Here is a 12350-nt window from a genome sequence, read left to right as displayed (position 1 = left end):
CCACGGCAGGGTTGAACTTTAAAAATTCTACAACTCTAAAATTATAATTCTACCTCATATTTTTATTGTATTCTATAGTTTAAAAGCTCTTTGCAAAACACTGTCATATTTTATAATTGAGAAAAGTATCTAGAAACAATCTAGATCAGTGTTAAGTGTTGAAAAGCATACTCCCATGTGTGTCCTTGGACTATGAACAAATTTTTAAAAAAATATAAAGGGAAGGGAAGCAAATAGACTACTGTTGCAGTGGTATTCCTAAGAGAACATGAACATATGAAAACTATTCACAGCTCACACTAGCTTGGCAGTAGCATTAACAAGATAGATTTCCCATCATGTATGGGGCTATTCACAATTGCTGGTATGGTGCATGTAATGCCACCTCTTTCTCTTCCACTCAATAAAAGCACATAGGAATGTAAATGAGAGTGACATCATTAGAGGGAAGACCTTGAATTCATCCCACTTATTTAAAAATACATACCATTTACAACCTCAGTATTTCAACTATTATTAATAACTACTTGTGACCCAACTCACAACTGCCAGGCACAGTAATATGTCACCACCCAGCAGGTGAGGACAGCTGGTCTGGAGGACTTGGAGGGGCAGCAGGGCACAGTGGAAGAGGGTCACCGGGATGCAATTCCAGCTTTGGCCTTTATTGTCTCTGTGACTTTGGGCAACAACTCACCAAACCTCAGCCTCCTCGCCTGTAAAGTGATGATAGTAATACCTTCGAGTTATTGTGAGGATTAAAGACAATGTTTATAAACCAACCACAGTTCATGGCCCAGTAAATGTTAACTATTTTCATTGTTTCATCACATAAAGGTGATTTCCTGGAACTACTTCTGACTTAATAGTGCTAGCACGTATCTTTGAAAGTCATTTAAAGAAAGCGTTATTTCAAAATTAACTTTCTGTACCAGTGATGTATACAACTATTATATATTTTATATATATGAAATATATATTTTATTTACGTAAATTACATATATATGTATAACTTGTATACATTTTATACAAGTTAAAAGGCATTAACTTAAGAAATCCATTAATTAAAATAGTCACAATATTTAATTTAGAATAAAGTTAGTAAAAATCATGGATTCTTGGGAAAGGTGCAGGAATGAAGGGGAAAGCAACTGTTTCATGTTCTTCTAGGCTCACAAAGTGCTGTCTCAGCAGTGCATAAAATACTTCCATTTTTATTCCCAGAATTCTCAGTTCTTACCCTCCTCACACTAAGACAGATATCCTTGCATTCTGTTTGAAAAGTAAGGTAGAAGACAGCCTCATACTGAAAATTTTTGGAATCTCTGGCTAAGAGGTTATTAAATGGTGCCATCTTAAAAAGTCAAGCCTTAGGCAGAACAGAACATTATACAAGGTACGATAAAGACAGAGTATAAAAGAAAAAAAAAATACAAAGGATTAAACTTTATAGAAGAGAACTGTCCTGGCTGACCAGGCCCAAAACTGATGTGGATGCCCACGAAGAAGGAAATGAATGCAATTTCCTAAGGTATTCCTCTAAAGACACAACTGAAGCTACCAGTGCTCGTTTGTACAGACACTTTCTGAAATTTCATAAACACTACCCACCATTTATGTGCTCATCACTTGGCACTAGTTCATAAATAAGTAAGACATGTTGTTTGCTTAAAAAAAAAAAAAATCAAAGCATTGCTGGTATCTGCATGCTTGCTTGCATAAAACTAGTGTTTAAAAAAAAAAGTTTATTACTTTTATTTATCTATTTATCATAGCTGATTTCAAGAGGGAAGGATTAGGCTAATAATATTATAGACATAAGAAATTTTAGTAGCTTTCCACAAAGCTGACATACACCTTTTAAAAAATTAATCATTCATCCACTCTCTTGTTTTTTTTTTAGCAATTTCAAGCTTCCTATTTAAAATAAAAAAACTCTATAGTCCATTTTAGAGGTTAAAAAACCCACAAATAAACCAAATATACTAACTTTTATTGTTGGTAACAAAAGGAAAAGTTCTATATTTGTCCATTTCAAGTTATCTCATTCATTTATTCAAACAATCTGAGTCCCTATAATGGGCCAGGAACTATTTTAGTCAAAGGGTATACAATACTAAACAAGAGGGACAAGGTCCTGCCGACAATCTAATGGGGAAGATTGACATTAAAAAGTAAAAGCAGGGCTTCCCTGGTGGCACAGTGGTTGAGAATACGCCTGCCAATGCAGGGGACATGGGTTCGAGTCCTGGTCCGGGAAGATCCCACATGCCGAGGAGCAACTAAGCCTGTGCGCCACAACTACTGAGCCTGCACTCTAGAGCCCACGAGCCACAACTACTGAAGCCCATGCGCCTAGAGCCCGTGCTCCACAACAACAAGAGAAGCCACCGCAATGAGAAGCCCATGCACTGCAATGAAGAGTAACCCCCGCTTGCCACAACTAGAGAAAGCCCGCATGCAGCAACAAAGACCCAACACAGCCAAAAATAAACAAACAAACAAACAAATAAATAAATAAATAAAAAGTAAAAGCAAGCAAATGCATTCACAATATATTGTCGGGTACTAATAAGTGCTGTGGTAATAACTGTGAGGGAAATACAGCAAGGCAACTGCAGGGTGGGGCAGGCAGGGAGAGGAAGGACACTATTTTATACAGGATGGTCTGGGAAGGCCGCTCTGAGGAGGTAACACTTGTGCAAAGACCTGAACGAGGAGAAGAAGCCACTCCCACAAAGATGTAGGGCTGCACTGCCCAAAGGGTGGCCACCGGCCATATGTGGCTACTAAACACTTGAAATGTGGCTAGTCCAAATTGAGATGTGCTGTAAGCGTAAAATACACACTGCATTTTGAAGATTTAGTAAGAAAAAAAGAATGTGAAATATCTCATGAATAATTTTTATATTGATTATATGTTGAAATAATCTCCTAGACATATAAATAAAATTAATATCACCTGTCTCTTTTTACCCTTCTAAATGTGGCTACTAGAAAATTTAAAACTACAAACGTGTCTCACGTTATATTTACAATGGACGATGCTGGTCTAGGGGAAGAGGGTCTAGTGAAAGAACAGAAGATGAACAGGCCATGAGATAAGAAGCTTGCTGGGGCTTTCCTGGTGGCGCAGTGGTTAAGAATCTGCCTGTCAATGCAGGCGACCCGGGTTCAAGCCCTGGTCCGCAAAGATCCCACATGCCGTGCAGCAACTAAGCCCGTGTGCCCCAACTACTGAGCCTGTGCTCTAGAGCCCACGAGCCACAACTACTGAGCCTGCGCTCTAGAGCCCGTGCTCCGCAACAAGAGAAGCCACCGCAGTGAGAAGCCCGCGCACCACAACCAAAAGTAGCCCCCACTTGCCTCAACTAGAGAAAGCCCGCATGCAGCAACCAACACCCAACAAATCCAAAAATAAATAAATAAAATACATAAATTAAAATTAAAAAAAGAAGCAGCTTGCTGTGTTTAAGAACCTGCAAGAAAACCAATGTAGCAGGAAAGAGTGATCCAATCTGAGAAGGTTGGAAAGGCAGGTAGAAAGCAGATCACGAACAGCTTTGCCAACCAGGGTGAACAGACTAAATATTTGTGTCCCCCCGCAAAATTCCTATGTTGAAATTTAACCCCCAACGTGATGGTATTTGGAGGTAGGGCCTTTGGGATGTGCTTACGTCATAAGGGTGGAACCTTCATGAATGGGATTCATACATATTCTTATAAGCGATATCTCGGACAGCAACCTCACCCCTTTCATATGTAAGACAGCCATCTATGAACCAGGAAGTGGGCCCTCACTAGACACCCGATCTGCCGGCACCTTCATCTCAGACTTCCCAACCTCCAGAACTGTGAGAAATAAATTCCTGTTGTTTATAAGCCACCCAGTATATGGTATTCTGTTATAGCAGCCTGAACAAACTAAGATACCATTAAAGAATTTGAATACAAAGGAATCTACTGAAGAATTTTAAGTGGCAAAAATTATTCTAAGATCCCACTGGCTACTGTGTGGAACACTGGCAGTATCATCCATAATGCTAGAATACAGACGTCTAGAGATTATATAGTATGGTCACTTCAAACAGGGGTCTCTGGGTTTCTAAGAGTCCATGCAGATAACAACTGAGAGCCCATAAACTGATACTAATATTTCAAAAAGCTTATTAAAAATTGCACCTTTCCTGTAAAGGGCACTGCATAGACTAACTTATTTTCTTCCATTCCCTGTGAATGAAATTATAATTACTCCATCAGTCCTCATGTGAAATATGGGGTATATTCAGTCTTCATGTTCTATGTCATCTAGGATTAATCTTTTAAAAAACCGATATACTTAGTTTTTCATTCAAAAATAATTTCAGGCCCATAGAAGACAAGAGTGGTAAGTTCAGAAATCAATCATCTCACTTAACCCCTTCGAGACAGATAAAAACACTTGAGACCAGTCCCGCCCATCAGGAAACTTGCACAAGCCTCTTAGATAGCCTCATCCACCAGAGGGCAGACAGCAGAAGCAAGAACTACAACCCCACAGCCTGTGGAACAAAAAAGACATTCACAGAAAGACAAGATGAAAAGGCAGAGGGCTATGTACCAGATGAAGGAACAAGATAAAACCCCAGAAAAACAACTAAATGAAGCGGAGATATGCAACCTTCCAGAAAAAGAATTCAGAATAATGATAATGAAGATGATCCAGGACCTCGGAAAAAGAATGGAGGCAAAGATCGAGAAGATACAAGAAATGTTTAACAAAGATCTAGAAGAATTAAAGAACAAACAAACAGAGATGAACAACACAATAACTGAAATGAAAACTACACTAGAAGGAATCAATAGCAGAATAACTGAGGCAGAAGAACGGATAAGTGACCTGGAAGACAGAATGGTGGAATTCACTGCTGCAGAACAGAATAAAGAAAAAAGAATGAAAAGAAATGAAGACAGCCTAAGAGACCTCTGGGACAACATTAAACGCAACAACATTCGCATTATAGGGGTCCCAGAAGGAGAAGAGAAAGAGAAAGGACCCAAGAAAATATTTGAAGAGATTATAGCCGAAAACTTCCCTAACATGGGAAAGGAAAAAGCCACCCAAGTCCACGAAGCACAGCAAGTCCCATACAGGATAAACCCAAGGAGAAACACGCCAAGACACATAGTAATCAAACTGGCAAAAATTAAAGACTGGGATGGACATGTATACACTGATGTATATAAAATGGATGACTAATAAGAACCTGCTGTATAAAAAATAAGTAAAATAAAATTCAAAAAAAACAAAAAACAAAAAAACACTTGAGGCCCACAGCTGTCCTATGTAACAGGCCCAGGATGGCACTCTCAGCTTCTGACTGTGCATCCAGCTTTAACAACTGTACTGACAGCCACGCAAGCCATGGTTTCACAAGCAACCAACATTCCTCTTCAAAACTATAAACTTACCTAAGAACAAGTAATTTGTGCTAAGAAAAGATAGGTATAAAACCCAGTAAGAAGAATGAAAAGGTTTAAAATTTTTTTGAAAGTGGTATTTTTATTTATGCAGTAAATGCCTTATACCTATATAATATCTTATCTTTATAAATATTCATTAATAAAAACAAAAGTAGTGCTCACTTAGGCAGCACATATATTAAAACTGGAACAATACAGAGAAGATTAGCATGGCCCCTGCGCAAGGAGGACATGCAAAGTCGTGAAGCATTCCATATTTTTGTACAGCAGAAACTAACATAACATTGTAAAGCAATTATACTCCAATAAAGATATTTAAAAAATTTAATACCACAAAAAAAGAACAAAAGTAAATCAAATATATATTCTTTTTTTTTTTTAAATAAATGAATGATAGAATGCATACAGTGCCACCTTTAAGAAGAGACAAGCCAAGTCAGGTCTTAAAGGTCATAAAGACCAGTCTTCTCCCTCTTAATATCTTTCCTCTACAGAGGAGTTAAAAGATAATCTCATTTGATTATAAGGTTATCCATGAAGAGTACTGGTAGATTTTATAATCTGTGTGATACAGTATATGTTACTAAGGAGGCAGCAAATGTAGTGGTTATGAGCATGGATGGATCATGTCAGACTTTTAATCCAGGTTTCTCACTTCTTATATGAACTTAGGTAAAGTACTTAAATTCTCTAGCCTCAGTTTCCTCATCTGGAAAATAGAGAAAATAGTGCCACCTCCTAAGGTTGTTGTCAGGATTAAATGAAGTAATAATCATGAAGTATTGATTAGGCCAGTGCTTGGCATGTGGAAAGTACTAAATAAATGTTATTTTATTATTGCTATTTCATTGTAGATTCTTTCAAAACAGTGACTGTCACCTATATACTCCTCAACTTGGCACACTGTAAGCATTTAACATTGAATAATTAGGGGCTTCCCAGGTGGCGCAGTGGTTGACCATCTGCCTGCCAATGCAGGGGACACAGGTTCAATCCCTGGTCCGGGAAGATCCCACATGCCGCGGAGCAACTAAGCCCGTGCGACACAACTACTGAGCCTGTGCTCCGCAACTACTGAAGCTCGCGCGCCTAGAGCCCATGCTCCACAAAGAGAGAAACCACTGCACCACAACGAAGAGTAGCCCCCGCTCGCCGCAACTAGAGAAAGCCCACGCACAGCAACGAAGGCCCAACGCAGCCAAAAATAAATAAATAAAATAAATAAATTTATTTTTAAAAAATTGAATAATTAATCCATAATAGCTAGTTATGGCTTTACCAAAAACAAAATTTAGGTCATTATTAATCAAAACTGTTAAGGATCTGGACATATGATACTTGTTTCCTAAAGTACTTTTTTTTTAATTGAAGTATAGTTGACTAAAGTACCTTATGTAGGAACTACCTCTACCCTCTAACAAATTATAGAAGAAGAAAATGTTTTCTTCCATATGGAGTTCCATGGAAATTATGACTAACTTCTATTACTCCAAGAGTGTCTGTGACCAGAAGTGGAAATGCAAACAAAAGGATATACTCAGGAATTTCAGAACAGTCTGTCTCAACTCCTTAGCAGTGTATATTATGTACTTGCTCTCCTCCAGCCTTCTTTTTCTCTTCCCGTTCCCTTTCTTTCCCTTTCTCTTACTATTTTCTCCTCCTCCAAAGACACTTATGCTCCTCCCTCCTCCCTTCTCCCTATCCATCTCATCTTCTCTGGTCTTCTGAGCTCCCTATGCTGGAAGGTCCTGCATTAACCAATGCAGCAGGTGCCTGAGCCCTAGGGTTACCACAGGGACTTAGCTGCTCTCACTGTTGGGCCAATTTCACCATGAAGAGTTTTATTTCCAGCGGATTTTTTAAAAATATTTATTTATTTATTTATTTGGCTGCGCCGGGTCTTAGTTGCAGCACGCAAGACCTTTTAGTTGCAGCATGTGGGCTCTTAGTTGTGGCATGTGGGATCTAGTTCCCTGACTAGGGATAGAACCCGGGCCCCCTGCATTGGGAGTGCGTAGTCTTAACCACTGGACAACCAGGGAAGTCCCTCCCAGTGGATTTTTAAAATCACGTTATCACTATACCACAGCAACCAGGCCTTGAATCTTCTTTGGCCCCATTAGAATGGAACTTGATCCTTGTATTATTCCTTCCCCAGCCTCCCAGTTACCAGGTCAGACCTTCCAAACTCCCAAACATAATCTATTGTGGGCCAGGGATGTCAACAAGGCTAACAATTGAGGCACCACCAATGTAGTCAGATGAAGGAAGCTCCTACCCCACCCACGCCCGTACACCTGGCGGCAGTTTTTAAAAGACTTTAGCACAGTCTTGACTATTGACATTCAGTCTGGATTAAGGGCAATCCTGAAATGCTTGCTGAACTTGAGTCAACCTCATCTTTTTTCTGAGCTTAAATAACTATGGAGCTTTGTGTATTAGAACAAACAGGCTTGGGAATTCCGTGGCAGTCCAGTGGTTAGGACTCATTCAGCGCTCTCACTGCCGAGACCCCAGATTCCATCCCTGGTCAGGGAACTAAGATCTCACAAGCCACGAGACAAGGCCAAAAAAACCCAAAAAAAAACAGGCTTTAGTCTGGTGCCTGCGCTGGTCAAATGTGATCTCTAAGACCTTAAACTCTCAGTCTTGGTTTCTTCACTCTAAATGATGTCTAAGGTCCTTTCCAGCACTACTGTGGCATGATACTGTCAGTCTCAACTAAATTTTATATTTGAATTTAGACCATGGTCTCCACTGCCTCTAAGCTCTTCTGGAAACCAGAGCCAAGACACCAAGGCTAAAAAGAAACAGCTGGAGGCACCAAGGAAGATCTCTAAACAAAGGTCTGTGGCAGTGCTCACCCATCAGACTTCCATATCTATCAGCAGTACTGAATCTAAGCTACCATGGGAAAGCTTTAAGAATATTCTGGTCACCACACAATTTGTAGACTCATGTGTAAGTTTTATTAAACACTAAGGTACTATGAAAGAGAGAGGCAAAGGCCTTTCCTTCTTGGGGGTTCGCATATTTATGTTACTTAAATAAAGGTCTAATTACATCCTTCATTTTTCTTTTTTTTGTTTTTTGTTTTTAAATTTATTTATTTATTTGTTTATTTTTGGCTGCGTTGGGTCTTCGTTGCTATGCATGGCTAGTTGTGGCGAGTAGGGGCTACTCTTCGTTGCAGTGCGCAGGCTTCTCATTACGGTGGCTTCTCTTTTTGCCGAGCATGGGCTCTAAGCACACAGGCTTCAGTAGTTGTGGCTCGTGGGCTCTAGAGCACAGGCTCAGTAGTTGTGGCTCACGGGCTTAGTTGCTCCACGGCATATGGGATCTTCCCGGACCAGGGCTCAAACCCGTGTCCCCTGCACTGGCAGGCGGATCCTTAACCACTGCACCACCAGGGAAGCCCCACATCCTTCATTTTTCCATTGCCTGAAAGATCTGTGCTGTAAATCAAGCCACATAAATTCCTACAGCTAGGTCTTAGAGGAAATGAGAGACATACAAGAAAATTTCAAAATGACACCTGCTTCCCTTCACATCAACTAATTCCAGTGACTTCTATTTACAGCCCCTTTCTTCTTTATGCAATAAAGAATCAGTTTGGAACTTTTTCTTTTCTTTAACATTTAAGGGACAATTTTGTTTGTGGATAAAGTACATCTTGAAAATATACATTGAGTAGGAGAAGCACAACAGCTAAGACATGGTAGAGAAAGGACAATAGGCAATACTGCTGTATCAGTATACATATAGAGAGAGACATCTCCGTAAAATTTCTAGGTCTTCCATTTTAAAATATTTTAAATTTATATATATTTAAATTATCTTCTGCTATTAAAAGACCTACTTGAAATGAAAGAAGTCTTTTCCATTGTTGGTAAAGCAGCGCCTTACTGGAGGAGTGTCTAAAAAACAATCTAAAGTCCTGATAACTTTATTACAAGGTCTCATTTCTCATAAAGTCTCAGTCTATTTAATTGTTACTTCATCATATGGTTTGTGTCCTTCATTTGATAACAATGTCCCACCACCTGCACAGTGTGAGTTCTAGGAATATACACATGTTAAGAAAAAGTCTATAAAGCAACTGGTAGAATTTACGTTTAATAGAAGTCAATTAAGATCTTCTACAGGCAGGGTGACAACTTGCTAAGAAACAGTGTGATAAAAATGGATCAGTTCCAGAAAAGTAAAATAGAAACTTAACTATCATTAACTTTGAAATTAATGCAGCAAAACAGAAACAACCTTCTGACTAATTTGCCTAACTCACTGGCCTTGTTTCCTGATCCTTAAATGTAACTCTGGAAACAGTTAAGAAGACTGTTAGCTGGAACATGATACTACATTCTCTTGTTTCCTCTCCTCTCACTGGTCACATTTCTTAACCTCCTTGGTTGTTTCCCCCTCATCCTTCTCACCTCTGAATGTTGGAATGTCTCCAGGACTCAATCCTCGAGCCTCTTTTCTATCTACACCCACTCCCTGGGTGATGTCACCCAATTTCATGGCTTTCGAATCATATCTAAAAATAAATTCAGACCCCTGAAAGATGTCTTGCCTACTTGGTATCTCCATCTGAATGTCTAATGGGCACCTCAAACTTAACATGTCCAAAGCTAAACTAATCTTCTCCAGCCAGCTTCTCCATCAGTCTTCCAATTTTAGTAAATAAAGGTGCTTATAATTGCTTAGGCAGAAAATCCTGGAGTCATCTCTGATCACTTTCTTTGAATATGAATACCATACTCAATTCATCAGCAAGTCCTGCTGACTCTCCCTTCAAAATATATCCAGCTTCTAACCACTTCATGGCTACTGCCCTGGTCCAAGCCACCAACTACTCTCACCTCAAACAGTGAAAAAGAGCCTCCTAACCGGTCTGTCTCTATCCTTGCCCCTGATACACTCTAGTCAACATGGCAGCCACAGCCATCTTTTCAGAAGGTACATTAGATCTCATTACACTGCTCAAAACCTAGTGAGATGGTTTCCCATCTCAGAGTAAAAGTCTGTCTATGAGGCCCTACAGAATCTCCCCTACCCCTTCTCAATGATCATATCTACTATTCTTCCTCTCACTCAGTATCAACCACATTGGCCTCCTTGCTGTTACCTGCAAAACTAGGCACTCTTCCACCTCAGGTCTTTGCACGTGCTGTTTCCTCTGCCTACAATGCTGCTCCCTGAGACAATCCACATAGCTTGCTTCCTCACCTCCTTTAGGGTTCTGTTCAAATATCACCTTATCAGTGAGGCCTTCCCTAACCATCTTATTTAAAATCATTACGACCCCACAAGTCTCACCATTCTGCTGGCACTGCCCTACCATCATTTCCCTGCTTTATTTTTCCTCATAGCACTTATTAACTAACCTCTGACAAACTATATATTTTTATTATTTCGTCATGCTAGAATGTAAGCTCTATGATGGCAGGAATTTTTTGACTGCTTTGATTACTGCTGAGCCCAGGGCCTAGAACACAATCTACACCTGAAGGCTTTCAAAAATATTTGCTGGGGCTTCCCTGGTGGCGCAGTGGTTGAGAGTCTGCCTGCCAATGCAGGGGACACGGGTTCGAGCCCTGGTCTGGGAGGATCCCACATGCCGCGGAGCGGCTAGGCCCGTGAGCCACAACTGCTGAGCCTGTGCGTCTGGAGCCTGTGCTCCACAATAAGAGAGGCTGCGACGGTGAGAGGCCCGCGCACCGCGATGAAGAGTGGCCCCCGCTTGCCGCAACTAGAGAAAGCCCTCGCACAGAAACGAAGACCCAACACAGCCATAAATAAATAAATAAATAAATTTTAAAAAAACTATTTGCTGAATGATCAAATGAAAATATTATCAGACAAAATTGTTACCTCAAAACACGAAGTATTATGAGGGGCAGAAATCCCAAACAACACCCACACTCACCCATAGTATTGCAAAAGAAGCCAGTTTGTGCCTTAAAAAAAATGCATTGAAAGTTTTTTTACTGTTCAATTTTGTTAAAGCCATTTGCACTATGCCTAAAGAGTCCCAGGCCACACTTATGGGTGTTGTTTTAGCTTTACTAGGCATACAGACTTGATGACGAAAAAAATACAGGCTTTTTCCAGTCATCAGTCGCCACTGACAGAAGGTCTCCAAGTGCCTCAGTGCCACAAATGCTTAGGGAGATGTTTAGGGGAAAAGGGATTCTAGAAACATAAAGTAATACCTTCACCAATCCCAAAAGAGGAATCTCTCCAAATCCCTCTGCAAACATTTTTTTCTAACTCCATAACCCTTAACAAAGCCATTCTTAATATGTACATGAAATCTTAATTGAAGAAACAACATGAATATATAATTACACATAGAGAAAACCTGGTACTCCTCTCTCTTTTCAAAAAATAAAATTAAGTAAAACTAGACATAGTTTAGCTTTTGTTGAAAATGTTTTGCTGTGAAACTGACAAGATATTCACTTGGGTAAGAGGTCACTTGGGTATTGTATCTTAAGGCTAAACAGTTTTGTTTACTATTGTTTATTATTTAATACATTCTTCCCAGTCCGCCCCTCCAAAAAGGAAAAGAAAAGAAAAATACACACTGGTGCAATCAAGAATGCTATGTCCAAAAGAAGCTGTTCTGAAAGGCTATGACCTAAGTGTTTAACACTGACACAGATAAAGTTCAAGCGTTAGATGTCACTTATCTCACCCATTTAAAAAAAAAAAAAAATCCAGATTCAGATCCCAAGAAGGCAAGCAGAAAGAAACGCGTGAAAAATGAAATCAGCCTTTTCTCGCCGGCCTCCTCCCGACACTGTGCACTCACCCCCCGCCCCTCCACCACCATCTTTTAACAGCCCCCTTTCCCAGCGTCGGTTCCCCAGCTCAGCCCTGCA

General features: G+C 40.0%; 1 protein-coding gene and 1 long non-coding RNA gene across 8 annotated transcripts in view; one reads left to right on the top strand and one right to left on the bottom strand.

Moving 5' to 3' along the window:
* LOC309640733 overlaps positions 1–12350 on the top strand; it is a 242823-nt gene that overhangs the window by 189740 nt on the left and 40733 nt on the right. The gene's annotated exons all lie outside the window — the stretch shown is intronic.
* DENND5B (DENN domain containing 5B) overlaps positions 1–12350 on the bottom strand; it is a 228545-nt gene that overhangs the window by 202895 nt on the left and 13300 nt on the right. The window lies entirely within an intron of this gene.

This window comes from Balaenoptera physalus, assembly GCF_965194825.1.
Source record: "Balaenoptera physalus genome assembly, chromosome: 13".
Taxonomy (NCBI): Eukaryota; Metazoa; Chordata; class Mammalia; order Artiodactyla; family Balaenopteridae; genus Balaenoptera; species Balaenoptera physalus.
Note: the sequence above shows the minus strand (reverse complement) of the source record. Positions and strands in the feature narration are given on the sequence as shown.